This window comes from Rhipicephalus sanguineus, chromosome 5 (genome assembly GCF_013339695.2).
Source record: "Rhipicephalus sanguineus isolate Rsan-2018 chromosome 5, BIME_Rsan_1.4, whole genome shotgun sequence".
NCBI lineage: Eukaryota > Metazoa > Arthropoda > Arachnida > Ixodida > Ixodidae > Rhipicephalus > Rhipicephalus sanguineus.
In genome coordinates, this window is record NC_051180.1 from 137,219,422 (window position 1) to 137,247,358 (window position 27,937).

The following is a 27,937-nucleotide window of genomic DNA, read 5'->3' on the forward strand; positions in this document are numbered from 1 at the left end:
TGACTGAGTCAGGGGGGAAAATGGTTCCTTTCGAGATCGAAACACTGCCGAAAGAATTTGGGGCGGGCCCTGTATTTCTTTTTTTTGCGTGGAGAACAAATGGAAGAAACGGATGAGGTAGAGCTAAGGATAGCTCGTGCGAGGGAGAAAAAAACAAAATTCAAGCGAGAAGGTAATCTTGCCTGATCCGACGGGCAGGCTTTATCAGCAACATTCGGTCACTATAAGGTCGGTGTTGCGGCTGCGAAGTGCACAGCTGAGCCGCTCGCTATATATTGTACTCATGGGTGATGCACCAAAGCCGCAAAAACGAAGCGAGTCCTGCGCATTCTTTTCATTTTTCTTTACACAGACCACGACTGCATGCTTGGCGTCGAAGGCATTCGCAGAAGAAAGCCAAATAGTGGGTCGCACGAAGACGTAAAACTTGTAAACCAAGCTCAAGAAAGTCCATATTATATATATATATATATATATATATATATATATATATATATATATATATATATATATTGAATGAACTTGCAGATAGCACATTTTGGAAAAGACAAAAATACCTTTGCTAACGTTTCGGCCGTGGCACGGCCTTCGTCAGAGTAAGTAGGTCTGTTATAATGCAGCCGCTTTTATGGGCTCACGTGTTGAACTATCGGTACAGCATCAAGGACAATCGAAAAAAAAAGTATTAATGATAAACAACTAGATGTCACGTTCTACGTTAGCTACGTTGTTCTACGTTAGCTACGTTGCTCAAGCGCATTCTAGAACTTAATAATTTCGAATTCGATGGGACACATTATGTGCAAGTTAGCGGTACAGCTATGGGCACAAGAATCGGACCAAACTATGCAAATATATTTATGGGGCTCCTTTAAAACCAATTTCTTGCAAACCATGAATATCAGCAATTTTACTATAAGAGGTACATCGACGACATTTTCCTAATCTGGCACCACAGTGAATCGCAACTTCTTTCTTTCGTAGCAGATTTTAACAACGTTCATCCGACGATTTCTTTTTCGTACTCGTATTCACCTGTGAACATAAGCTTCCTTGATATCATGGTCACTCTACGTAATGGGAAGTTGATAACTAATCTTTACAGAAAACCCACGGATAGGCAGCAATATCTTCACTTTAGTAGTAGTCACGTGAAGCACAGTAAAACTAGTATTCCCTACAGCCAGGCAGTCCGATATAAAAGAATATGCTCTGATAGCAGCGAATTTTCCCGCAACTGCGAACAACTTCGGAGCGCGCTCGAAAAACAGAGCTATCCGTCCAGCATAATCACAGACGCCATCAAACGCGCAGAAGAGCTCGATCGTTCAGATCTGCTGAGTACAAACACGTCGAGTAGAAGCCTAACCGCCTGCAATGCGGCGGTTAGGCTTGGCCTTCCCGTCTCATTGTGGGAGCGGCCAACAGTCTTGCCCCTATAAAAACGGTGTCAAGGTTCTTCTGGACCCGAATAAAGTTTACTACCTACTTATTTCACGCAAATGTAATTACGGCTGCCAAAGCATTGAACCAAATCCACGAAACCTCGCCGCCCTTAAATTTAAAGGGTAACGGCATAGCGGCTGAGCAAGGAGAGAATATAAACATTTCAAAAAATATTGGTTCCTTTCCTCACAGGCGTTAATATATTTATATATACCTAGATTTGATATCCCTAATGTGCTTTTCTGTACTGCTTTTCTGCCCTTTGCGGCCACCGGACATCAAACAACCGACAAAGAAAAATCCATCAAAATTAACTATTTGCTTCATCTTTTAGACGTGTTATTGCTCAGTCGTCGTCAGCGACGCAGTTCGGGAAGAAGGAAATCGAGCCCTCCATGTGAACGACGTATATCTTCCCGTATACTCCTCAGAGAACGTACACATTTCCTGAAACATAACCAACTATTTCAATCAGCTTCTTTGAAATTTCGTATACTTTTCTTTTGGTTGGTAGGAAAGCGTGATAGCATGATATTACAAAGGCACGTTGAGACAAAACGACTGATCTCTAACATAGACAAGGATAAAAACGGCTTCTTTGTATGGATTATCTTTCAACATCGCTTAGATATATAAAAATAAAAAGCGAGATGAAAGATTAAAGTATCGAATTTCAAAGTACTTTTACGCGAAGGCAGTCCACTTTAGTCGTGCTGACTTCTTCAAATATAGACGATGACATTACTAATTCCTAACTTTGTTGCCGATCTTCCTGCTTGCTTGCATGCTCCAACGAGGCTTGCGTCCTAAGCGCCATTTAAAGAGAATGGGGGAAAGTCGGCTAAGAGACAGCTAGTGCACTCGATGTTGCTTCTCCCTTACACCGACATAGGGAGGGATGATCTGGTCACGTGGCATACGACGTGTCAGCGGCGCTGGCAGCACGAGGACGTGAGCTGTACGGCTCGGGTGAATGTCCTTGTCAGCGCACTGAATCACCTTGCCCTATTGCCGGTGTCCACAGCTGTGGAACAATGGAAGAGCTCGGGTCCATCCTGCGGGGATTCCAACAAAGCAGGCGTAATTGGTGCCTTCGTCGAGGTCAGGGGCTTACATCAGGGACTCGATTTCGTTCGACTAACAGAAACGACCGGCGACAAAGCTGCACGTCCATTGTTCGGCCACGTGGAGGCAAGGCTGTCATTCCCATTCGCCAGCGGCGTAACTAACGTACCTCGCAGCTGGTGCGACCATTCAGGCAAATAATAGCGCCTGTGTTTTTATGTCGCATTTGCTAGTGAGCCGAGTCGCGCCAAGCTGCGTGGTCGCCGAGCAGACATAGCGCAACTAGTTGGTATTAGAGAGCAGAGAACCCGGGGCACTGCATCAGCGAAAGAAAGAAAACAAAATGCAACAAAAGTGCGAATTCTGGAGAGTGAGAGCGTCACAGAAAGAGTTTAGAAGATGGGACAATAAAAGCGCAGTCCTACGTTTCATAATAGGCACAACACTATATAGTGCCAGCAACGCCGGGAGACTGGAAGATGTACAATTACAGTGCCTCGCACTTACTCGAAGGATTAATTCCTACAGATTCGTTCCGGACAAGCTTTGATTTATATTATGGGTCCAGTTCTAGCAATGTCACTGGTCTGCCATGCTTATAACATCATTGAAATAGCGCAAATATCGCAGCTGTGTTCGGCCTCTCCTCTATGCATCCCCGAGAATTGCAAATCTTCTATTCCGACAGCACCGCCACTTTTTTCGTCATTGACTGCCGAAAAGACCGTTTGAGATAGGTAGTCAGTATGTTTCTCTCCATCAGCAGGTTTCACATCTGTGTATCTGATATCAATCGTTACTTTGTGTTCGCGATTACAATGCTACAATATCTGGCATCTGTTTACCAAGCTTAGTTTATGCTAGACGACATTGTTCTTGCGAACCTAAATAAAGTTCGCAAGAAAAATATCGTCTTTCCTACAGAGGTGCCTGCAGATGTGCTTCACGCTGTAGGAAACGTCTGCACTTATATACTCGTCAGCACAGACTAGCAAGTACACGAGTTTCAGAGAAGGTACGATTACGTGAATTCTAAGAAGGAAGCGGCGCTCATTTGCAAACATACCAATACGTGGTCCCGTTTACTGCAGCATTTGGATGGTAGCGACAATTAATGCGGGAGAAAAGTCACACTGCAGGGTCGCTTTCTAGACGTCGTAGAAACCACGGTCGGGACACCGCTGACAAAGCGACACCCGCCTTGTTATTGGTATTGGCTTTCATCTTACCTTTTCTTTTTTTCTTTTCTAGATACGTACGAGCTCAACGACATATCGGCCAGAATAGCGTAGAGAACAGCGCTCCTCCCTGACGTTTACTGCGCCGAATGGAAATGCATATGTGCCGCTCCTCCGATTTAAAAATAAACGCACAGGGACCGAAGTTGTTTCTCTCCTCCGCATCACTCGCCCGGGTCTGAGAAGACCTGTGCCTCACTCAGCGGGGATCGTCGTCTAGCGCAGTTCCTTCTTTTATGGAGCTACTGACAAATGGTCACTTATGGGTGTGGACCGTTGCTTACTGAATGACGTTGCTTACTGAATGACGTTGCTTACTGAATTACTGGCGAGGCGGCGCCACGCATGACAGCCTGTCACATTAACGGCGGTGCTGTCACGTCCTGCCACATCACCGCAATCGGCTGACATTGCGCTGTCCAAGTCCCGTCCTTTGTTCCGCTTCTGCTGAGATCCTAGCGACATCTACATGACGTAGAACAAGGGTAGATAGGCGGGGGTCAAGTGCTTCTTTTTTCATCTTCAGTGCTTCATAATTTTATTTTGCGAGTTTTCCAATGAGGTAATCCGTTTAAGGCATCAGTCGGAAGTTATATAGACACAGATTACGGTTAACCTCGATATTTGCCTATTTTTTATTACTGGGCGACGCAGACGAAACTTCTTGCGAAACAAAATGCCAGGTAGGTTGTTATGAGAGCGCTGCTCAAAATATCCCGAAGTGCCTTCGGAGTTTTCAAACTATTTCTTTGGGCAGTGCCTTAAATTTAAATTGTTTCCGTGAACGCAGCGCCAACATATCATATAGGCGAATGGTATCAGATCCCCTCGGCTGGCTTAGCCTGGTGGCTACGGCGCCTGCGCTCATTCATTAACTTCTGACATTTGCAAGGCAACAAATCCGGCGAGTGATATCGCAACGTTATTTGCTCGGTGTGTTGGTAAGTCATACATAGGTGGTATGCGTACCAGAGAGAAATAAAACACGAACACAGATAAAAACATGAGAGGGCAAACTCTTCTCCTTTCCCGTTCTTCTTTTGTCTTCATGTTTGTGGTTGCTAGTACCTTCCACCTAAACAGTTGATTTCGGTTTCTCCGTACGTTGTGAATTACCTCATTTGCAAATATGGGAGCAATCCTGGTTCAAGCGCAGGCAGTTTAGGCTCTGACTGACGACCGACTCTTTGGCACATCAAAGCGAAGCGTCGTCGTCTGCTGCTTCGTCACGTCGGCCTAGTTTGATCAAGTGGGCAGAGCTTTGTAAACCGTCTTATCGCTCTACTTGAGTTTCAGGCCAGCCTTGAGTTTGAGGTCGCTGAAAGGAACGCCTTTGTGTATACCGCGCGCGCCTCTTTGATCTGAGTAACGACGAAAGCAACGAAAGCGTTTGAAGGCGCCGGTACTATCAGTAACACAAGCGAAGTGCTGTTTCCTGAATCGCAAGGATAGCTCTGTATTTAAGCTCGCCGTAATATTTCATAATAACGCCCGCTGAGCCGTTCTATGAACTGTGGAGCATGTCATTAAACATATACCGGGTGTCCCAGCTAACTCGGAAAAAGATTCTAAAGAAAAGAAAAACTAATGCGCTCTGGGAGAGTTGTGCCTCTTGTATGTTAGCTGTAGTCGTGGGTACTTACAACCTGTATTTTGCGATTACTTATTAAGTATTATTTGATTAATTACGTTTAATTGCCAACATTCTAATTATTGCTTGAATTGGTAGAATAACTTTAAAATATAGGCCACCTCAAGAAACCTCGATTTCAATCACTTGTTTTGTGCTGAAATCTGCCGGGTTCTTTTTTCCGAGAAAAAAAAAATACCTGCGAGAAACACTAGATATGAAATAGACGCGCGCTGGCGCGCGTGCTCGCGTGCCACTAATAAGGCGCTTCCAACGGTTTGGTAGATACACGTCATAATTCATTCATCACCGCATAGTACACGGCTTTAGTCTCTTTCGTGGACGCCACATGTGCTCCTCTGAAACGTAATATTCTTTCAAAATAACTATTTCCTGGACACGAAACAAGAACTGCGCGGTTTCTGCAACGCCATTTCAACAATCTACGCCGACTTACTATTTGTCTTTAGTGCCCCTTCAACGATAGCGTTTGCAAGTGCATGCAGAGAGCGTTACCCGAGGAGCCTCCCTGCGCAAACAGCAGGCTGACAATGTCGCATCGCGGCGACAGTCCGCCCTACCGCGTCTTACCGCTGCCTGAGCGCGGTCATAAATCAGCATGCCGTTTTCGATGCTTTGCTTGGAAGTGAAAACGTGAGCTTTTCCCCGTCCAAAGGCGATGCGATCGAATTGTCCCCACCTGTCTCATTAGTCAGGGCGAGCGCAAATAATGGCCGGCTGAACTAAATGACGCGTGGTTTCCGCACGCACCGGCTTGCACTGGTCTTCAGGCTTCCTGACAGTACACGTACCGCATGATAACGGCGAGTGCCGTTCTATTCTAAGCGCCTGTGTGACTGCTGCACTGCCTTTCGCAGCGGCTCAGCCTAGGAACCAACGCTGTACGACTTTATAAACCTAACGATCATTTCGACTGTCGTTTATGAAGCCGCAGATAGGGCGCAGATCGATTTTAAGAGGAGGGGATGATATGATTAAGCGCTCGAAACCGTAGCACGGCCACGCGAATGGAACGGAAGCGCTCGTACAAATATTCGTCAGAATTAAAAAAAATGACCCGTGCGCACGGTGCCGCAGTCCCGGGAGTCCATGTATGCTCTGCAACGTCCGCACAAAATACAGCAGATCGCTCCTTTTTGTTATTTTTTTTTACCGCATTGCGGTCGCAGCGCCGTAAAAGATTACGACTCCGAACGAGCGCTGTTTGTACGACAGAGACCACTCCGTCGTTGAGACGTACGGGCTTCGTGCAACCCATGTGCCGTTTGCTTTACGAGATCGACCGGTGTATTCTATTGGTCTGCGCTGCTGTCGTAGATACGAAGAAATGATTTATCCAAGAAGCAAGACAAACCGCTCAGTTGTGTACGTGAGCGATCGTGAATACAGGTTACCTAAACTTGGGTCCCCAGATAGCGCAAGTTGCTTCTTTTAATCGATGGTGCTGCGTCTATTCGCCGCATGCGAAACGATTGAACCCGTCCTGCGAGCAATCAATGACAGTGAGATGGCACCGTGCCGGTCAAAAAATGAGACGCCCGCCTCGTACCCGGGATTTGACGGGGTAGAAGCCGAATCTTGTAGAAGTTGCGTGGTGTAAGATCGTTTTGTAAATAGGCGCCTTTTGCAGAGATGCATGAAGAAAGCAATGGTTGCCGTCCCTGACTTGAGCGTTCTCAGCGAGGCCAACACCCGAACCAACAGTGACAAAATCACACCATCTCCCGCTAAAGGGGATAATGAGGCGATGCGAAGCAGCGTTTCGACATGTCGAGCCCGCGTTTCAGAGGGAGGAGTGGAGCGGGGTAGTGGCGAGGGGAAAGGGAGAGGAGGAGTGGAGAGGGGATAGAGAAAGGGGAGTGCAGAGGAGAAATGGGAGAGGAGGTGTGGGGAGAGGGGTTGCGCATGTGCAGTAAGGGTGGTCACGCCGCATACCAACACCACCGGATTGAACTCCGCCACAAGATGCTTCACATCTAATATCGTTCTTTTTCAGTCACAAATTTTTTGGTACACTGTGTGACTGAAACAAGGCTTCAAGAACACAACAAATAAATGAACTTTTTGCAATGTAGACGATGTCTCCCTCGTTTCTTTTCCTCAAACTTGACGAAATCAGAAGACTTCAAAGCTTTATCATCGTACCTGAAAAGTATATCTATATAATAATTGCTGCTGAATCATTACCCGCGATGTTACAGCTTTTGAAATGCATGTTGATTGTGTTACGGTTAATACACAATAATTATCTCTCCAATCATAAAGCTGGATGCGAAAACGGCTAACTCGGTTGGCATTCACAGCGGATAATGGCCAGATGCATTTTTTTTCACCTAACAATGTGTGCATGCGAATTCAATTTCTTTCATGATATAGTCTCTAGAATACCGGAACAACCTTTAAAGTGAGCTGTCAGGTTAATCGTGCAAAAAGGACTATGGCCGGGATGAAAATTAGGCTTATGCGTGCTCCTTTCCCTTAAGTGGTCTGCAATTTTTTGTCCGTTTTGCGAACTTTATGGCGTCCGCACCATCACCGCTCAATTAAAGAGTTCATTAGCTACCACCGGAAAAGAATATTTTAATTAGACAACGCTCGCTCTAACAGCGCACTTGCCTTGAAACGCAATTAGGCCCGTTTTTAATCGGCTCAGATATGCATGAAGTCGTTGTTCAGTAGCTACTAATTGTACGGAATTGTGAATGTCATTCAAGCAACAGGTTTCTAATATTGATACGGTTCCAAACCGACGTTATATTGCGTGCGTATTAATTATGGGCTATTAAAGCGTTGCGGATTTATTGTCGTTGCTGTGCTACAGCAGAAAAAGGTAGGTAAATAAATCGATACATAAATTCTCTTGCTTTTTAGGTGGTAAAACAATAATCCGCTTTTCGGCTCGGCACACAGCGGAATATCGAAATCATTTCGGCCGTCGGCGCATATTTAACGTTCTCCGACACCTCGGCACATCAGCATTTCTTTTTTTTTTATCTCTATCTCGTTTCACCTGAATCGAATTGCGGTATCCGCGATTTTTGGCTCGCCAGAAAAACCCCGTAGCCAGGGAGTTCCGTGGTGGCTTCAGTTGGTCTTGTTTCCTACCCGTCACGGTGGTCTAGTGGTTACGGTTCTCGACTGCTGAACCGAAGGCCGCGGGATCGAATCCCGGCCGCTGTGGCCGCATTTTCGATGGAGGCGAAAATGCTTGAGGGCCGTGTGCTTAGATTTAGGTGCACGTTAAAGAACCCCAGGTGGGCGAAATTTCCGGAGCCTTCCACTACGGCGTCCCTCATAATCGTATCGTGGTTTTGGGACGTTAAACCCCAACAATTATTCTTATGAAATTTGTTTCCTACCAGGCAGGCATTGTTAGTATTGTTCAAAGCGTTAATTTTCTTCCCGTTTGGTCTAGGAGCTTCACAAATACGCAATAAAGATAACGAGCTAATGTAATACGATCATACTGCTACACAGGATTTTGTGTTGCAGTGGAAAAAAAAAATGCAGACACCTATGAATATGCTTATTTCTCTCTCGTTTTCTACCTCTTTCTCAATTACAGTCGACTTACGAAGTGGGAGTAGGCACTCAAGAGCTCCGATCTCGCCGTTCAGAACGGGCCGTCCAGAGGGCCCGCGACGTGGCGGTCAGGCATGGCCTGCCCGTCCCGACGTGGGAGCTGCCCGCGGCGGCTCCTCCACCGTATTGAGTCGCCTTTCAGGACCACAATAAAGTTCATTGTCTGTCTGTCTGTTCGGCACCAGCCTTTCCTCAAACGTCAACGCAGCCACATTCCTTGCCCTTCTTTTCAGCTGCGCCATTCTTCATCCATTGTTAATTTTATTACCTCTTGGACGGCTTGCGCCTCCAGGGACCCTTTCGATGAGCAATACCGTATATTCGCGACAGCTGAGTCGTGCAGTGTATAAAGCGACAATAGAAATCCCCGTTTCTCTATAACCTTACTTGTGCTTCTTCATGAAGTACCCCTCTACAATAATGCTTTTGTAGCGAATGCATAATCAAGAAATAAATAAAGTGAAAGTGCGCAAAGAGTGCCAGGTAAAAATCGTGCATGCGATTGTTTATCATACAGACGTTTTTCTCTTGTAAACGCATGTTGGAAGATCGCACCGTAACAGTGATCGAGTGGACGGTCGACACGCCGGCAGGCGAATCACTCGGCATGTGCTCGTATGCAAGGCTGCCCCATTCTCATGAAGAAAGGCGAGAGTTACCTCTGTTTCAGAATAGGGCAGTTTGGGGGCTATGAAAATTTTAGCTGTCAGGTTACAAGAAAGGCAAGCGTGGTGCAAAACGTGGCTCATTGTAGAAATGTCGGACTACAGTGAAACCTCGGTGATACGATCACAGCTCATACGAATTTCGGGGTGATACGAATTTTTCGTTGGTCCCGGCCAAGGCCTATTGGCCTGCAATGTAATGGAGTATGGTTGTTGCGAATCAATTTTCACCGAGCGACGTTTGATACGAACGTACGCTACCGCCCAGGTACGAAGAGGTGCTGTCCGCGCTGTCGCGAAGACGCGCCAAGCACGTGCGAGCGCGGGAACGCAAGCGTGGGCATGTGCGCCGCACCGCGAAATCGCCAGAATCGCATTTTAAGAAAAACACTCTTCTAAAGGTGGACAATGACCGAAAGAAGGCGAGGGCGGTCTTGGCGAAGGAGTCAGGCCTCACAACGTCAACATGCGCGACCGTTGAGGTCGCGCTTGTGTGGGCACGGTCGTAAATCTCCCAAAAAACATCCCCAACATCTACGCGATAACAAAATCATAACACAGGACCGTGGTTCCAAAGACTCCGGTGTCATGCAAAAAGACATACTAAAACTTTGGAAGGGGCTACTGCTGTCGCGGATCACAACGCACCTGGTTCATAAACTAAATACGCGCCTACGTGCCGTATATTTCCGAGTGTAGTATGATTACGAACATCTGAAAACTTAACTGAAAATCATTCAGGATTCTTCCTGACGTTTGCTGCTGCCCTGAAAAACAGTAAATGAAAATTTACGCCAGCTTTCTTTTGTCGCATGCTAATTTTCCAAAAATTTCCATGCTTTCTGGTGATACGAATTTCGGATGATACGAATATTTTTTGTGGTTCCGTGAGATTCGTATCACCGAGGTTTCACTGTATTCTGCGCGCACGTCCAACCGAATAAACCAGAAAATTGCAGAGATTATAACGAATGTCTACGATTCAAACCTGCCGGAATGCTCGCACACTTGGTTCTTTTACTTACAGCGCTACATAATGTTTCTTGTCGGCATCAGCTTTTAAGCAGAACGTTGACATTTTGTGAAAGTTTTACTTCAATATTTACGCCCTAGTCAAATTAGTCAACCCAGGAAAACTAGGGGATCATCACGTCTTCCAGCACGAAATGGCTTCTCCGCAGCTCACGTGGCTGAAGACTTCCTCTCCTAAAACCTTGGGAGAATACCTTTCGGTAGCACTTTAAACGAATAAAAAAAACAAGACCGAAAATAAAATAACCATACCTTATATTTTCTGAAGCCTCTCATTTCAAGGTCCAGCCACTATGCATGATAGTATACGGAGGCTATACACTTTAATAGAGTACGCGTTAAAGGTGCGACTAGCGCAAGGATTATAGCAACTCGTTACCACATATAGCGCCAAAGCGCCCTCCGTCGAGCCATACATTTCACCCACTTTTCTAGTGAGTGGTCAAGGCACCAGTTTTTTTCCTACTAAACCACTAAATCTCCCGGACGACCATTTTATTCTAAAAGTCGATTCTTTTTACATTCGACATTATCTTTCCGGCTCATTGAAAAGAGAGCTTTCGTGCGAAAATATGGATACTGAGATGGCCGTGCTTCATTAGATTTATTTTATCGAAGCACCCTATCAAGACGTGCGCTCATGAATGGGACTTTGATGCGTTTCACAACGATGTCCTTGGAAGAGCGATTCAAGTGGAAAGAGCGCGGTTTTAAAGCTGCATGGACAGTTCCGCGGCTTCCCTGGTCGTCAGTACCACCACAACCGTCAAGAGCCAATCGATCGATGGGGGCGCAGAGCATAGAGCATAATTTTCAGGCACGTTAATTAGAGTCAGAAATTTAAAAAAAGAAATGTGAACATCACATTTACGTTATCACAGAAATGGACGTACTTTGTATATGCAATAATAATAATTGTTGGGATTTAACGTTCCAAAACCACGCAGAATTAAGGCGTGGGTTCAATTCTCCTCGAACCGAAGATCTTTATTATATTTATTGATTTATTTGCATCCATCTCAAATTTTAGCCAACGGACAACGCCGATTTTTTTTTCTTATAAGTACCCCGACACCGGCATTTCTGCGAAACGAGCTCTGTGTCGCTATCGCGTTAATATTTCGTTCGCACTTTATTTGGCCAAACCAAGCATCCTTAGCGCTATGTAAATGACTAATGAAATCTAGCGTGCTTCGAGCGCTTCTTAAGCTAAGGCACCACCTATGTTGTTTGCTGGAACAGAGCTACACAAATTTATAGACAAGAAGGGTTCACAATTAATAAGAGCTTCAGGGGGAATGCCAATACACGTCATTGGAGCGGCCTCAGTTTATGCGTTTCACTTTTATCTATGGCCGTCGAACTCTTGTAAAAACTACCATCATCGTTGTTGCGACATTCTGTTAGGTTGGGTTGGAAAGATACCACATAAGAGACTCCAAGCCTGCTTTTCAGGGCTTGTTCTGAAAAATCCTTCCCCAGATTCTGCTAACTGTGCACTCGGCTTTACCCACGTTTCGGTGAAAACAGTGATATTAGAGTCACTGTATATGCTACCTTTAGGTAGCAGAGTTGCGCATTTGTCCGCCTAGCAACCACAGCTATGCGGTGAAGTCGCACTTCGTTTTTGCCGGCGACATGTCTACCGTGTCGCCGATTAACCTTGGCTAAACCTTGATAAACATTGGCTGTCGATGGCTAGTGTTAATTCAGTTCGCTGCAGCGGAGGCGTTCAGAAATAGAAAAATTGGCCCAAGCGGCAGCTTCTCCGCAATGCATGGTTGCTAGCGGCGTTGGAAGACAGATGCGCAACTCTGCTACCTAAAGGTAGCATATGCAGTAACTCTAAGTGATATCAGCTACTATGCAACAGAATTGTGGGTAGCTACTCCATTACCATGGAGCGTATATGATTTATGCTTAGCAGTTTTCCGCCGATACCGAGGTACTGTACTATGCTGTGCCACTAAGCTGCGAACAGCTAGCGCTAGCGCACACACGTCCACTTGGTCGCATCCACTTAGGAACAACAGCGTCTCTAGAGGGTTTCAGAAAGAGGACGTGATGAAAGTTTTGTGCGCGTATAGGAAAAAGAAGCAGCTTCACAAGGGCGGCAGGTAAAGGATGTTCCAGCGTGCGGGAACGGTGGTTTTTATCCACGCTTGGCGCTATGGGCCGACGTGCCACCGAGATTGGCGCAGATTCGGCACGGCGACGGATGGTCTAGTGGTCCGTGATGAATGAATGGTCCATCCCGGAAGGGCTAGCCAGGCTTTGTGAGCGTGATATAATTAGTGCCGGCTCGCAGAGGACGCGCACGGCGGCGGAAATGGGTCAGAAATCGATAGGACAGCCTTATAAGTGCCCCTGAAGGAGCGTTCGAAGCGCGAGATGGGATAAATCGCGGCAGATCTGTGGCTATTACTTTCATTGGACGGCGTACATAAACTCCTAGTACGGTGACAGCAATCTTCCCAAACTCCGACTTGTATGCCGAACGTAGTCGAAATCTTCCTTCTTCGACTTGGGAATCGGTGTCGACGAAAGGTCCTCGTTAAAACACGTCTCTTTTTTTATTCCATGCACTTGAGCACTGCACCTGGTACAATTAACGCCCGTGGGACGTGTGTCTGATTAAACTCCCCGCGTTTCCTTGCTTCTTTCTCCTCACGGGCCAAAAGTAGGAGGAAAAGTAGTGTTCCTTAGGACGTGTATCAAGGGTCTTCTGGCCCTTACGGGACAAGAGACCCTTGAGACATGTGCTCAGGAACAATTTTCCGAAAAAACGCAAGTGTGCATATTAGTCGCAGTTGCAATGGCATACTTTGTTCGTACCTAACGTATATATTCCGACCACCGAGGTTAGTATAAGAAGCAAGATGCGGGATGTATATTGAGAGTAACTTCACATCAAGCAAGAGAGAGAGAGAGAGAGAAAGCAGAGGCGCAGGCAGGGAGGTTAACCAGGTTGCGCCGGTTTGCTACCCTGCACGGGGGAAGGGGGAAGGGTGCAAAAGAATACAGGAATAGAGAAGGAAATCAATGAATTTGCTTGACATAGGGACTGCGTAAGCGCATGTTAGCTACAAGTATTTTTGGCAAAAAAAAAGAAAACTAGCCGATTTCCTTGTGATTTATGTGGCGTGTGCCCCGAGTTGAATTTTCACGATGAAGTGGCGTCCCATGTAAACATTCTCTGACCTTGTACTTGGCTACCTAATGGCTCCTCGTTTGAAAGTACCGAGCAGAAGTTCGAAATGAGCACATTCTGTGAGACGAAGATCTCGGTTTGGTTGATGTCTGAACGCCGACCGCTTCGACATTCGCGCGCAAGATTTATTGCCCATCAGTTACTGGAAACAGCTTGGTTGGAAATGTGATAGCGAAACAACGGGGCAAAGCTGGACGGTTATCCAGGCCGATTTTTCTTTCGCTATCCAGCCCGGTAATAATGGAATGGGCGACTGGAGAAAAATTCAAAACACGCACAGTAGCAGACGCATTCAGGGTGAATATAAGCAGCTCTATCGGACCACGACCTCTAAAATGGTATTGCGTGATGAATCATTTTCATAGATATCGTCATAACACGAAAGTGAAATGCGATCAAGCTGATCGCCAGAGCTCGCAAGATGGCAAAGGCTACAGGAACCCGGAATTGAGGCTTCCACCTTCACCGGAAGAATTTCTCTTCTAGAATAAAGTTTTCCATTCATTCATGTGTTAGAAAATAGCGCATCCTTTCGTTTTAGGGGCGAAGCTCCTTAAGGCGGCACCCGTTCGTCCCTCGTAGTCGTAGTCGTAGTGCGTAACCAGTCTTACGCTTTGACCTCCAAGGTGGTGCCGGTGGGAGATTTTTCCTGTGCGTTGTTGAACAATAAAAAATTCGCAGCGTGCGCGTTAACTAAAAGCCGAATTCTTCTGTCTCTCATTCCCCATTAGCAGCCATTGGCATGTTCCAGTAGGAAACGTTAGTAGAAGTGTAAGTGTTAGCTAAAAGCCGACTTCTTCTGTCTCTCATTCCCATTAGCAGCCATTGTTTACCTCCAAGGTAGTGCCTGGTGAGATTTCTCCTGTGCGTGATTAAACAATAAAAATTTTGTTCAAAACGCCGCTGATTGATGAAATAAACCAACGAAAGACGCCAGATGTTTTGTAAAAGCGAAACGAAAGAACGCCAGATGTTTCTAAAGCAAAACGAAAAGACGCCAGCTGCTTAACGAAAGACGCTAGATGTTTTCTAAAGCAATGGTTTTCTAAACAATGAAAATTCACAGCGTACATGTAAAATTAAAGTGAGCTGCAAGTCGTCATAACTCATCGAACCTTTAGTATAAACGCGCCCGATCTCACGTCGGTGATGATGTGCTGGGCAGAATTCACGGAAGATTCACGGTTTACCGATGAACCTCCGCAGCTTCGCCCACTCATCATCATTCACTCCGTGGATATGCTGTGATTTTTTTCACAGCCACCTGTTCCACTAAACATTAACAAACAAGAGCACAATCTTCCCGATCCTTCCAAAGCGAATTTTCGAGACGTTTCAAGTCATACTATCGTAGTAACAAGCACACCCTAAAAGGAGTGTCCTTAGACATAATGCGAATCTTTGCTGTCTGTCCTATGTACAGAAGATATATTTGAACAGAAACCGCTGTGATAACTCGAGCAGCAATCGTGGTTGTGAAATATGTGGCACACAGCAGGCGAACGAATGCGCGGCTCAAAAAGCAGGAACTTTTCCATGGTAAGAACGTCATCTGAAACGACAGCTTTACACTGCACCCGTAGTAGAGTAGCTCGAAAATGTGGAGCCAAAGCTCTAATACCCCAGGTACAAATCCGGAAAACGCCTGGTTCCGTAAACCTGACCTCGAATCTCAGCCAAAGTCATGCCGAGCGTCTCCGAGCTCCTTAAGACCGCAGATAATTGTTTGTACATTGCCCGCGAGATGGCGCAAACATCTCGCCAGTGAGTTCACTCTGGCGTTTCTCTAGCGCATCAGCGTGTTAATCACGTGCTTTGTTCCACGCTCCTGACGTGCCGCCGCAGCGCCGGCCAAACGGCTTCAACGGCGCATTCGCGAAAACGAACCGCGGCTTCATGGCCTCCAAGATTGGCTTCGGCTGCGCGGAGCCAATCTCGGAGGCCACGGTGGCTTAAGATCAGTCTTTCTTGCCGCCACTGCCAAAGGCGCTGGCTGCATCCAAGTTCAATGCCCAGTCAGTCATTTAGCCGATTCACTGAGTTGACGGATGAAACAGCGACCTAACAACGGAGATATTTACTTCATATGTTGTAGACGGCAACAAATTCATTCATCTCTGTTTATTACTGTACTCCTTTATGTAACCTGAAATTTGGGTGTGGTTCACCATCCTTTATACAGCAGTTTATTTATTGCGTCGATATACTCCGACGTAAAGCTCCCAGCCGCATGAGCGAGTTTGTGCGTGCCATCCGCACCTACCCTCTAACTGTAATGTAATTCAAAGGCAGTGGTATTTACTAGAGGCCAGATTTTAAAGCCCATTCTAGGCGCCATGAATCGGTAGGCAAAACAACGTTTTAGGCCTCCGACGTCGTAAATATCGGCACAGTAAATTTTCACATCAGTACAAATAACTTTGAAACAAAGATTTGCGCGACTGCTGTCTCCAACCGGAAAGCAAGAAATTTTATTGTTTATGATGGCACACAGGCGGCGACTGCGGAACATGACCATGAAATTGTCCTTTTTTTTTGCACGGTTCGCCGATCACGGTCTCTTCTTTTATTCTGTAGCATGATGAGTCAAGTGTCCGCTATCTTGTGAGTGAGTGGGTGAAAAAAACATCATTTCCCTCTTTAGGAAAGGGGAGCGGCTGGAGGGGAGAGAGGGATGTCTTTTATCCAGTCCCAGCAGCTGTCCGCCACCACTTTGTGTGGCATAACGTCTATGTACCAGTCGTGGTAGGCCTCCGCTACCTCCTCAGCCCACCTCAGCACTGTAGCATCAACATACCTGGGCCGGTGTCGGAATCAACATAATCATTATCAGTATGGCTGGGAAGGAAAGAGTAGGAGCAGATAGACAGACCGCTAAAAGACCACAATGGAGGAATGCCTCGTATTGGCCGGTTCGAATCGCGTAGGGACTTGTCCACAGTCGATGAACACATTAAAAAGTAAATTACAAACAAAACAAAAGCCGCGTGCACACCACATTTTTATTTATTTATTTGTTTTCTACGGTTTCGCATTGCCAACCGCTCGCACCATGTACGCGCGACAGCGTATGCTGGCCGGCGCGTCCCATTTCACTGCTGCCAGCTGTTATTTTCCGGAGGTTGGCCGAACTAGAGGACTAGGTTGAACACCATAGAGTTCCGAACAGTCAGCGTTGCCCGGTAACATGAATACGGATCCCAAACTGCAAAGCGAAGCTTAAGGCTAAATAGTGTTCACATAGGCTCCGATCTTGAAAACAGGCATTGTTTTAGGCACTTGTAGGCATTTATCCACCAACGCCAAAAATAGGCATTTATAGGCACTATAAAAACACAATAAAAGCCCTCCTTAACCTCTATTTCATGGTCGTGTATCAAAATGGGGCGACAGGAACGCAAAGAACAAAATAGGCATTTGCCTAAAATCAGGTCTCTAGTAATAACATATGCAATTCTGTTGCGCAAGTTTTTCTTGCTGTTTCAAATAGCTCCCGTAGACTTACTTTATTTATAAGCGTACCGCAAGGTTGTCCCTTCGGGTCAGCAGCAGCAAATATCTCATTCGGGTAGCGTAGTGGGGCGTGGCTCGATCTAGTGGAACCGAGGGGCCGAGCCATCGTTCGGAGCGAGGGTCGACAAAAAATAAACGAAGTGAAAAATGCACGGAAGAAGCGGATGGCTGCTCCGTTTAATTAAGACCGCCCTGCTTCCATCTTGATTTAGCTTCAGCTCATTCTAGCTCTCGCTTTCCTGCCTTTCACTCTGCGGATACTGGCGGCCTAGGATTTATACCTACGGTGTTTCTACGTCGAAGGGGCGCGCCGATCTCTGCACCCAATGACTACCCTGTGAAATTCGCTTTTTCCTGTGCGTCGCAAATATTGCGAAAGTCATTCATTATCACAGTCTTATACTAATGTTTATGAACGTTAATGTACCGTAATTCTTGCAGTACCGAAGAGGGGTGGACTTAAAACGCGTACGCTACCTTGTGGAGTGGCCAAGGGGGCAGAGAAAGAAAGGAACTTGTGGCCAAGCCTCGCCAACAAGTTAAGACGTGGTTAAGTTAGGCCTCACCAATAATCTTGTTTCATTATTGCGATACAATTATATGGATACTCTCGTCGTGTGCTGCCATAGCCGTCGGCGCCACCGTGAAAGTTGGTATCAAGTCCAAATAGATAGCATAGCCCCGCGCGTCGTATTTTCTATGCGCGAGCGCAGCCGACGAACGCTTATCTATATAGCGTAGAGAAACAACAATATCTGCGGTTTAAGCGCGGTCGCGCGCGCTTATAGCTATACAGAGATCAGCAGACGGCTCATACCTTTGTACTTACGTGCTGGTCTCACCGCTAGGTTTGCGATGAAGTGAGAGAGAGCACGAATGTCGCTTTTCGCTCCCTGCAGCGGCCGCGTTTTGTTACGCCGTCGTTTTGCTGAGTTACGGAAGGTCGGATGCTACAAGAGGTAGAGCTGCTATAGCCTTACTTCGTATAACATTGCAATTCGTTGCTATCGCGTTGACTACTCTCCACCCTTGCGGCGAAACTGACTTTCTTCCTTTCATTTTTGAAGAAAACCAGCGCACAAAAAATTGGGAGACGCTTAAGCTTCGCCTTTAAGAGTTCAACGCGATAGCAATATCCTGCCCCTAGTGCGCATTTCGAACACTACGAGTGTTTAACAGAATGCGCGCAATAAGGTGTGTGCCTTATGTAATGGGTAGCATGCCTTAAACCAGGAGCAATTATGCGCGAGAACCTTTTTCGAAGCTGCGATGCACCCACTACGTGGTCTTAAGGGAATACGCACAATAATGTGTGTGCCTTTTGTAATGGGTGGCTGTCTTTAAACCACCAAGTCGTTATGATATTGACGTGGTGTGACGCCCGATGGCAATGTACGCTTGTACCACGCAATATTACTGCGATATTACATCTCGTACTGTGACACCTGTATACAGGACGCGTATTTTTGGGAAGCATCAAAGTTACTTTCAGTGCAGCTCCAAGCAGAGGCATGGCTGTGTGGTAGAACACCTGCTTGCCACGCAGACGACCTGGGTTCGATTCTCACTCGAACCCAACATTTTTATTATTTATTTTATTTGCAGCTTTTTCGATTTTTCGGTCACGGACAAGATGATGATTTTTCGCTCACAACCAACGGTGCCGACGCCGACGACGGAATTTCTGCGATACGAGCTCTTTAACGCTATCGCGTTAAAAACGTTGACGAAAAAGAGAGGGAACGCACACAGCGCTGCCCTCACAACTTGTCCAACTTGCCATTTAGGTTTTTTTTTTTTCCTTTCGTTGCTTTCGCATGCATAGAGTGGCTTTTCGTTTACAAAGTATTTTCGAGAGTAGAAATGCAAGCGCCTGTGCATAAGCGGCCTTACCTAATAGAAGTGGTAACGCTGATTCTGTACAGGCCTAATAAAAACGAATAAAAAAATGGACAATTATAATTTCCCAATTAGGAGAAAATAAAGTGTCCGAGTTGCACATTGAATTTGTATATTCGGTATTACGTGTTTACAACAATCAGGTATCGTCATGTTCCGTTTTCCCGACATTGGAGCGTATGCCGTTCGCCTTCGATACACTTCGTCGAATTCGACATTCCCTAGAGTTGCAACGCATCGATTTTGTACAGCGGAGGCGGAATTGTACAGTCGCTATGTAATCGCTAGTCTCCGTAGCAGAGAACGCGTTCGAACATAATTTATTGTATTCTAGGGTATCCTAAATGGTGTGTTCTCGCCCACAACAACTGCCGCCGCATCGACGACTTTATTCTTGCACATGCGTGACAAGAACCAAGGCAGGCGCAAGTAATTCTACACGCTAGAGCAACGACGCAATACAACAACAATAATAATAATAATATATGAGGTTTAACGTCCCAAAACCACGATATGATGATGAGGGACGCCGTAGTGGAGGGCTCCGGAAATTTTGACCACCTGGGGTTCTTTTACGTACACCTAATTCTATGTACACGGGCCTCAAACATATGCGCCTCCACCGAAAATGCAGCCGCCGCGGAATACTGCAATTATCGTATCTATCGATACAGTAGTGCAAGCACCGATAGCTCTTGTTTTCGTTGTTTCTTTTTTCATCCATTGCTTTCAAACATTGAATGATACATTGAATATTACGCGGTTTTGAACCCCCGTAAGTAAAACAATGGTGCGGCTTTTTCATGAGGTCACCCGCTTCATGATCCAATCATGCTTAATTTAGATCGACGTACCTCTTTTGCTTTTATCAGTGCTCTGCTGTAAAGTCCACGTTCGATGCGGCCAGGCCTTGCTGAAAGTCTCTGAACACATTCTGAGTCCCACTGTAGCCGGTCCATGTGTCACAGCACCTTCCTAAGATTTGAATGTGCGGTTTCATAACATCTTCGAACATTAAATGACCGATGTCCATCGTGATCCACGGTGTCGGGGCGGCAATCATGGCGTCCAAAGCGAACCAACACGCTTTTCGCCGGCTCGATTTCGTCGCTGACGCGCTTATTCTGCTCTTCTGTGCCGAATTCAGGAACACAATCTTCTGACACCGCCAATCGCATGATGCAATAATCGCGTACGCGCGCTGGCACAGCGAGGGCGGGGGAGAAAAAAGCGAGAAGGAAAGAGCGACAAGTCATGTCGAGCCCTATTTGCGACGGTCAGTGCGGAATAGCAGAGGTCCGTCTAAGCAGAGTCGCGCATGCGCAAGTCACTTCCTGCCCGAATGCATGACAAGGCGCGCCGATAGTACTGATGCAGTGCTGGGCAGTATCGAAGATACATGTATCTTCGATACTATCTTAGATACTCTTTGGGTATCTTGTATCTGTATCGCGATACGTCTTGCAAAACGAATATCTGTATCTGTATTTCCGATACATTCAATAATGTATCGTGTATCTTAAGATACAAGATACTGCTATAGAAACACCACCATGCGAAACAATAAACGTCGACCGGAATTCCGGTTCTCAAGCTGATATTGCTGCCACTAAGCCACCTGAATAAAACTAACGACAGTAACATCCTTGTATATTTCCGCCAGAGCGCTCCAGCGAGCGCAGGTGATGATGTTTAAGAGTCCCTATTGGTGGAGCAGAGTCACGTGATGGCGCTTGAGCCATCGCGACAAAAACAAGCGTGCGAACGTCTACGCGCAGCCTACCTTTTTTTCTAGATGTTTTCTTTCTTTTTAGTTGTGTTGATGTCATGACACTTGTTCATAGACCCTGCACCCTGCTGCGTACTCCAATGCGTGCGGAGTCTTTTGCACAAATTCTGATGCCGCTATACTGTCGCCATCGAAGGTTGTCTTGCGTGATGCTTCATTGCAATGTCTCAAGAATGCAAGAATGGGGCCGCTTGGCGTCTCGCGTCTTTCACGCATCAGCGATTTGAAACATCTTCTGGATGCAAGCTTGACTTGCATAGTACGATCAGATCGACTTACATGCAAAGGAGATTCTAACAACCGTCCCAATATCGGTGCTGACGTTAGATGCAATAGAACAAGCATTTACGTAACAGGAAATACTTTGACGTACTGTATCTTTGTTCTTCATGCTAAATTATTCAAGAAGTTCTTTTAATGATAATTTGATTTTAGTACAAGTGCTTTCTTTGCTGTCTTCCGTTTGCGTCCCATACATTACCTAGTCCTCTGCATAGTTTTTCGCCCGTCTGTTTATTGTACTACGTCTTTTGCCCTGCTGCTAAAATACGTTTTCTGCTTTATTTTTATTTTTTAACTGTCTGCGAACGTGGTTTTATTTCATATTTCGCGGTCTTTCTCTAAAAGCCCGAAAATATTCACCACGCAGAGTGTACGCTACGAAAAAAGTTGGGTCGGTCGTTTTTAAATTCGCTCTACGATGTGTCGAAGCGCAGTTTGCCCTAAAGTGAATATTAAAAACGTCGGAATGTCGCATAATTGACCTAATTAACCAGTTAAGCTTAGTACAAAACATACCATAACGAGTGCCACATAACGGCAAACCAAATACTTTTGGTTTCATTCAGCGGCGGTTAACCACTTGTTTTTTGAATATTGGGTTCTACTTACGTGAAACAAACGGTATACTTATTCTCTTTGATTGTTTAATACGGAACTACCTTGCTGTTTGACTTAAACATATTCGTTTTCCTTTTTTAGGTCTCCTTAAAGTTTTCTTATTGTTACAAATCCGCACGTAAGCAGAGCTAGAAGTGGCAATAGTGTAAATAAAGGAAAGCAGATGATTTTTCAAGGGCTCGTTTATCTTTGTTAGACACATGTTAGACACATTCATAGCGAGGGTCTCGTCCTGGCAGACTTAATGCCTTCAGGTAGTATGCGAGGGATTATTGGTCAGCTGCCAGCTCGTAAAAAGATCACGTGCTACGTGACGCCAACAGGCAAGAAAAGAGTGTTCCACACTCGCCGCCATGGCTGCGATTGGCGCTGACTAACACTCCTAGGTTTAAATCAACATATATACCCCAGAAAGTGGACGGGAGGATGACCGCCGCCGTAGCTCAGTGGTAGAGCATCGGACGCGTTATTCGAAGGTCGCAGGTTCGGTCCCTGCCGGCGGCAAGTCATCTTTTCGTCCACTTTACTTTCTTCACATTTATATTCTAAATACTACAGTTAACACCCCCTATACTTTCCTTGGCGTTATTGTCTGTTAGTTCTCATTAATAGTGTAAATAGCAGTGAAAACCTGCGGCGTTTTGTGCCGCTAGAATACGTCTGAGACGTTTCCTGGCGGCTCAAGTTCTCTCAGAGAACAAATGGTAAAATATTGCACGTCAGTGAATACGTTGCTAACGAACGCGTTACACCAGCAGATAAGTAAAATATGAAAAATCACTGCAGTTTTATGTCCTCAATCAATTGTGAGCGCCGACTATGTAGTTCATCGTCTTTACACGACGCGTCACAAACAATACCGCTACCAACGTTGTTGCTGCTGTACACCTGTCGGTGGATGCGATATTACGAAAACAATACGCTTGCGAACAAGGTGAGACTGCACAGCGGTATTTGCGCCATCGTGCGGAGGCGCTTGCAAGTAGATGGTAACCAGCTAGGTGGTCGCCAAGTAGGGCAGCGACATCAATAAACTGCAGAAGTGTGAAGCAAAAACAACAGCGCAGCAGTTAAAGAGCTGTCTTGTTAAGCAGCCAAACAAATCCCAATAAGTCGTTTAGAAATGATACTAATACGCCTTGAGCAAGAAAGTTTGTATCTTGTAAACAAACAAGTATTTTGTTAAAATTAAACAAAGCTGGTAGCAGTTAAGAAATTTTCTTCAAGTAAACACATTTCTACATAGGCCTTTGCTGCTTCATTATAGAGATCTATAACAGCAAATTTGCAAATGTATCGAAGTATCTTAAGATACAATTGAGAAGTATCGTATCGGATACAATTATTCCGCGAGTATCTTGTATCTGTATCTCAAATACTTTTTGCCCGAGTATCTTGTATCGTATCGCGATACAATTTCGAAGTATCTTTGCCCAGCCCTGTACTGATGTAACCACAGCGGTAGGTTTACGAAGGTCGCTGGGCTCCGCTCTTCGAGGAGATTGAGCGGAGTGTGACGTCGAATTTGTGGAATCGTTTTGCAACCTGACAGCATGCATGCGCGTACAACTCACGACTGTGAAGGCCTTACGTCGCTTACAAAAATGAGGTTCCAACACCGAAAGCTTTCTTCAATCTGTCTGTCCTCTGTCGTACCTAATCTGTCTGGACAGACAGACGGGTCCTACAATTAAGAAACTCTATGCTCACACCCGTGCGATCGATCCGATTAGATTACCTTCGCTCTAGCTTCGCTTCCTGCGTGACTTTAAATAATCGTGCGACTCTAGGTAGCGTGGGCGTCGTCGATACCATGACGTCACGGAGGCGAAAGCAGCATGGCTGCGATGGCGCTTCGGTCCTTTGTACCAGCCTATTTCTTTCGCAACACATGGAATAATAAAGAGTTCGAGAATTGAGGCCCCAAGGAGCTTGGGGACCCAAGACGTTTGCGAGCCGCCAGGGCGCATGCGCAGAACCCAAGCCACTCTTGGGCTCTTGCGTTCGCGTTGTCCCAAGACCCAAAAATCAAAAACTAGCTTGGGTCCCCAAGGCGTCTTGGGTCGCCAGCGAGACGACGCAGACGCAGCGCGTGCCACGAAGCAGTATGGCCCGGGTCTCGCATGATATTATTTTGCCACGTGTGGCGTACAGTGCGTTTGACCCAATGCAGCTTGCGTTTGACCCAATTCTCATACTCTGCTCCTCCTCCGAACTCAAGAGCAGCCTGCCCAACGCAGCTTGGCGACCCAGTTTCTTGGGTGCTCAATTCTCAATCTCTCTAATAACTACTGAGGTTTTACGTCCCCAAAACACCATATGATTACGACGGACGCCGTAGTGGCCGGCTGTGAAATTTTTTTTGGCCCTCCAGTGTTATTCAACATGCAACTAAACCTAACTACACGGGTCTCCAGTATTTTGCCTCCATCGAAATGCGGTCGCCGTGGCCAGGATTTCGATGGACAGACTCCGCGTTAGCTCTCTTTCGTCGTCGTTTGCTCTATCGGTTACGCCGACGGCGACGCCGCTCGACGCATGAACGGGCGCCTAAGAACTGCGCTCTAAAACGTCACATACGAAGCACATGCATCTAAGAACTGATTTAATAAAAACTGAAAACACCATGGAGGGGGTCACTGTGGGCGAACAGCGCATGAGGAAACTGCTTTACATCGTGGCTTATTCCGTTAATATGTTCCAACCAGCCCCAACACAAGACCAGTCAACACGAGTGATGCAAAAAATTATCACTTGATGACGTCACTATACGACGTCACCATGACGTCACAGATCACCAAAGTTTGTGATGTCATCATGAGGTCGTATAAAGGAATGTGACAATGTGACGTCATCACCTGACATCGTCGCTCGGTCAAAGGCGGTCCGATTTGGGAAACAATGCAAAACCACGTGAGGAGCAGAAAGCTTTCGGAGAGGGGCTGGGGAGGATCGATACATTGACTGAGAAGAAAGAGAAGAAGATGGATTTCTCCTTCGCGTGGCCTTAAGTGAATGCGTAAGAGGCCCTGTGAATTTTTATTTCTTGCATTAAAAGAACACTGTTTCTTCGCTGTCAATAAAGAATATCGCTCTCTTTACTCACTCGTGAATTGTTTCTACTGGTGCCAGTACATTCCCTACGGTTTCGTGTAAGCCTAGTACATACCCGCCGCTACATACAGGCCCGTGTACTTAGATTTAGGTGCACGTTAAAGAACCCCAGGTGGTCGAAATTTCCGGAGCCCTCCACTACGGCGTCTCTCATAATCATATCGTGGTTTTGGGACGCTAAACCCCAGATATTATTAGCGTTCCAATGAGTGCTGAGGCACGCTGCTGGGCGTATAAACACGCTTAAGACAAGCGTGCGAAACAGTATGATGCACATGTAGGTCCATGCGGGTCCCATCCTCTTTCGCCCACTTCTGTTAAAAAAAAAAGGACAGGAGCGTCGGCGCGTGTGCACACAATACTTCAATAAAAAGAAGACAAAAGAAAAAGAATTCGGAAACGCGGCTTTGCTTTTCTTTTTTCCCCTAAAAAAAGCACTAGAAAACAGTTTGCGTTGCCGCTTCCACTTTGCGAACGTCATGTATTGGTTGCCCGGGGTAGTTCGATGCGCTAGCGCTTCTCATTTTATTGCGATAGCAATTATATGGACAGTCTCGGCTGGATTTTGCCGTCGCCGTCGCCGCCGTCATGCACCGTATATGTATAAGTATGTATATATATACAAAAGCCCCAAAGAAAAATAATTCAGAAAAATGCTTCCGAAACGCGGAATCGAACCAGGGACCTCTATCTCCACAGCGAGTGGCGCTAGCCACTACGCCACGAAACACAGATCCTCCACGTAGGTAACGGCGAGCGTTATATACACACACTTTACCGCTGGACGGACTCAGAGACGGCTGCGCTTATAAGCGTTTCTTCATTACCAGCGAGATGGAGTTAGGAGCGCGACAGGCGCATTTAAAAGTCGTCGGCGAGCTCGCTCGCTTCTTCTTATACTTGCGCAGGGAGAATTTGCCCTTCCGCTGTCTGCTCGCGCGGGTTTCTTGTGCTAAGGGGAAGAGGGATGTTTCCCGCTTTCACCGTGGTGTCCGCGCTCATGTTACGGAGCGTACGAAAGTTACTCGAGCTCAAAGGACGCCTCTAAACGAACAAACAGAATATGAGCGCGAACTATCAAGTGTCACAGCTCGACACTTGAAGTACGCTAGTTTCCTTCGCTGCTTCGGCCGCCTTTGCAACAGGAGCGCTGTTCAAACTGAGAGTATCCATTGGCGAGCCTCACTTCATATAGCATTAGCTTCTTGCTATCGCATTCATTGCTTCGGCCTTGCGGCGAAACTGACTTTTTTCGTAGCACTGTTAGAGCTACAGTTTCCCCGCTCTAAGCTGGTTATTTTTTCTGTGGTTTCGACAGAGTGGTAGGTTGCTCCGTTTACTCGATAGACTATTGACATGGCGGCCTTCGCAAGCGCCCGTGTAGCATCTCGAACTTGACTTTTTAGTCGAAGGACTATCATTAGAAGGGCCTTCCAAACACCTGTGTGACACGAGTGTAATGCCTACGAAGCGACGCTGATAGTTGCGTCCTACTCATGGCCCGAACATCCGCAAAACAATCTTCGAGAGAGGGAGAGAGAAAAACTTTAATAGCTGGACCCCCCGGGTCCCTGGACCACTGCGCGGTCCTACGCCACGTCTACACGGTCATGCCTCTCACCGCGATGACATCGGCAGCCCGAGTCACCGCAGCAAGTTGCAACGCCGGGTCCCCAGACGAGAGCAAGACCTCCCAGTCCTCCCAATTGGAGATGGCAGGCTGTGTGTGCTTCAGTACGTTCATTTGAGTGGCTAAGCTCGCGGTTTTCAAATAACCTAATCCTTTAAAACCACTCTCTTGCTTTTTCATTTAAATTATCCATAGTAATGCCTCAAAGAAAATTAAACACGTTAGTGAGCCAACCAGGTGCTAATGTATTATTTGTTTCTTAGCTTGATTTGGCATAAATTATACAACCGCTGCACACTGTGAAAATGTTCCCCCTGATCACAGGCAAAATGCATCCGCAATTAATTTTCCTTTAGCATAATGAATGTGCTCCCTGATCAGTGTAAGCAATGTGATCAGTAAGTGACCCTGGTCGTCAGCACATGGCTGAGGTAAGTGGTGACATTACCAATGGTCATTCAGTAAGGGTAATAAGCACTGTGCTAGCTGTGTTGTAACAAGTTACAGCCCTTGTTGCAGAACGTGATTTGTCTCCTTGACTTGGGTTTGAATTGATACGTCTCAGATAACTTGATATGGGCGCTGAAATCTCGTTAACGCGTTATGATGCATCGTTGAAAGCAGCAATGAGGATTCATTACGTTTTGAAATTTGCGTACATAAGTATGCCTATAAGAAGTATACATATATTCTGCTAAACTAAGTTTTCAGCGCAATTACTGCTGGAGTTTTACGTGCGAAAACGACGACATAATTATGAGGCGTTCTGTAGTATAAGGCTCCGGAAATTTCTACCATCTGATGTTTTTTAAAAGGGCCCTGCAATACTTTTTCAAGTAGTCGTCGAATGGCTTTATTAAAAGACCTCATTGCCTCACGAATCGACTGCAACAAAAGTTTTTAGAATCCGTCAAGTACTAGAAGAGTTAAGGGATACGTCGCACACTTCATGTGCTTTCTCTCTCCTTTCGTACTAGCGAGCGAGCTGAAAGCTACGCAGGGAGGGGGATGACAAGGGGGCAAGAAGATGCGTCCCTTCGTCAGCGCGCGTCGTGAACTTGAGCACTTTATTTTCTTTTCTTTTTTTTTCTTCTAACACACGCCTTATTTTCAATGTGCTCGCGAGCGAGCGCGCGGGTAGGTGGTGACATCCCGCAGCGGCCACGGCAGCTATGCAGCTCATGATGCTGAAATCAGCCAAT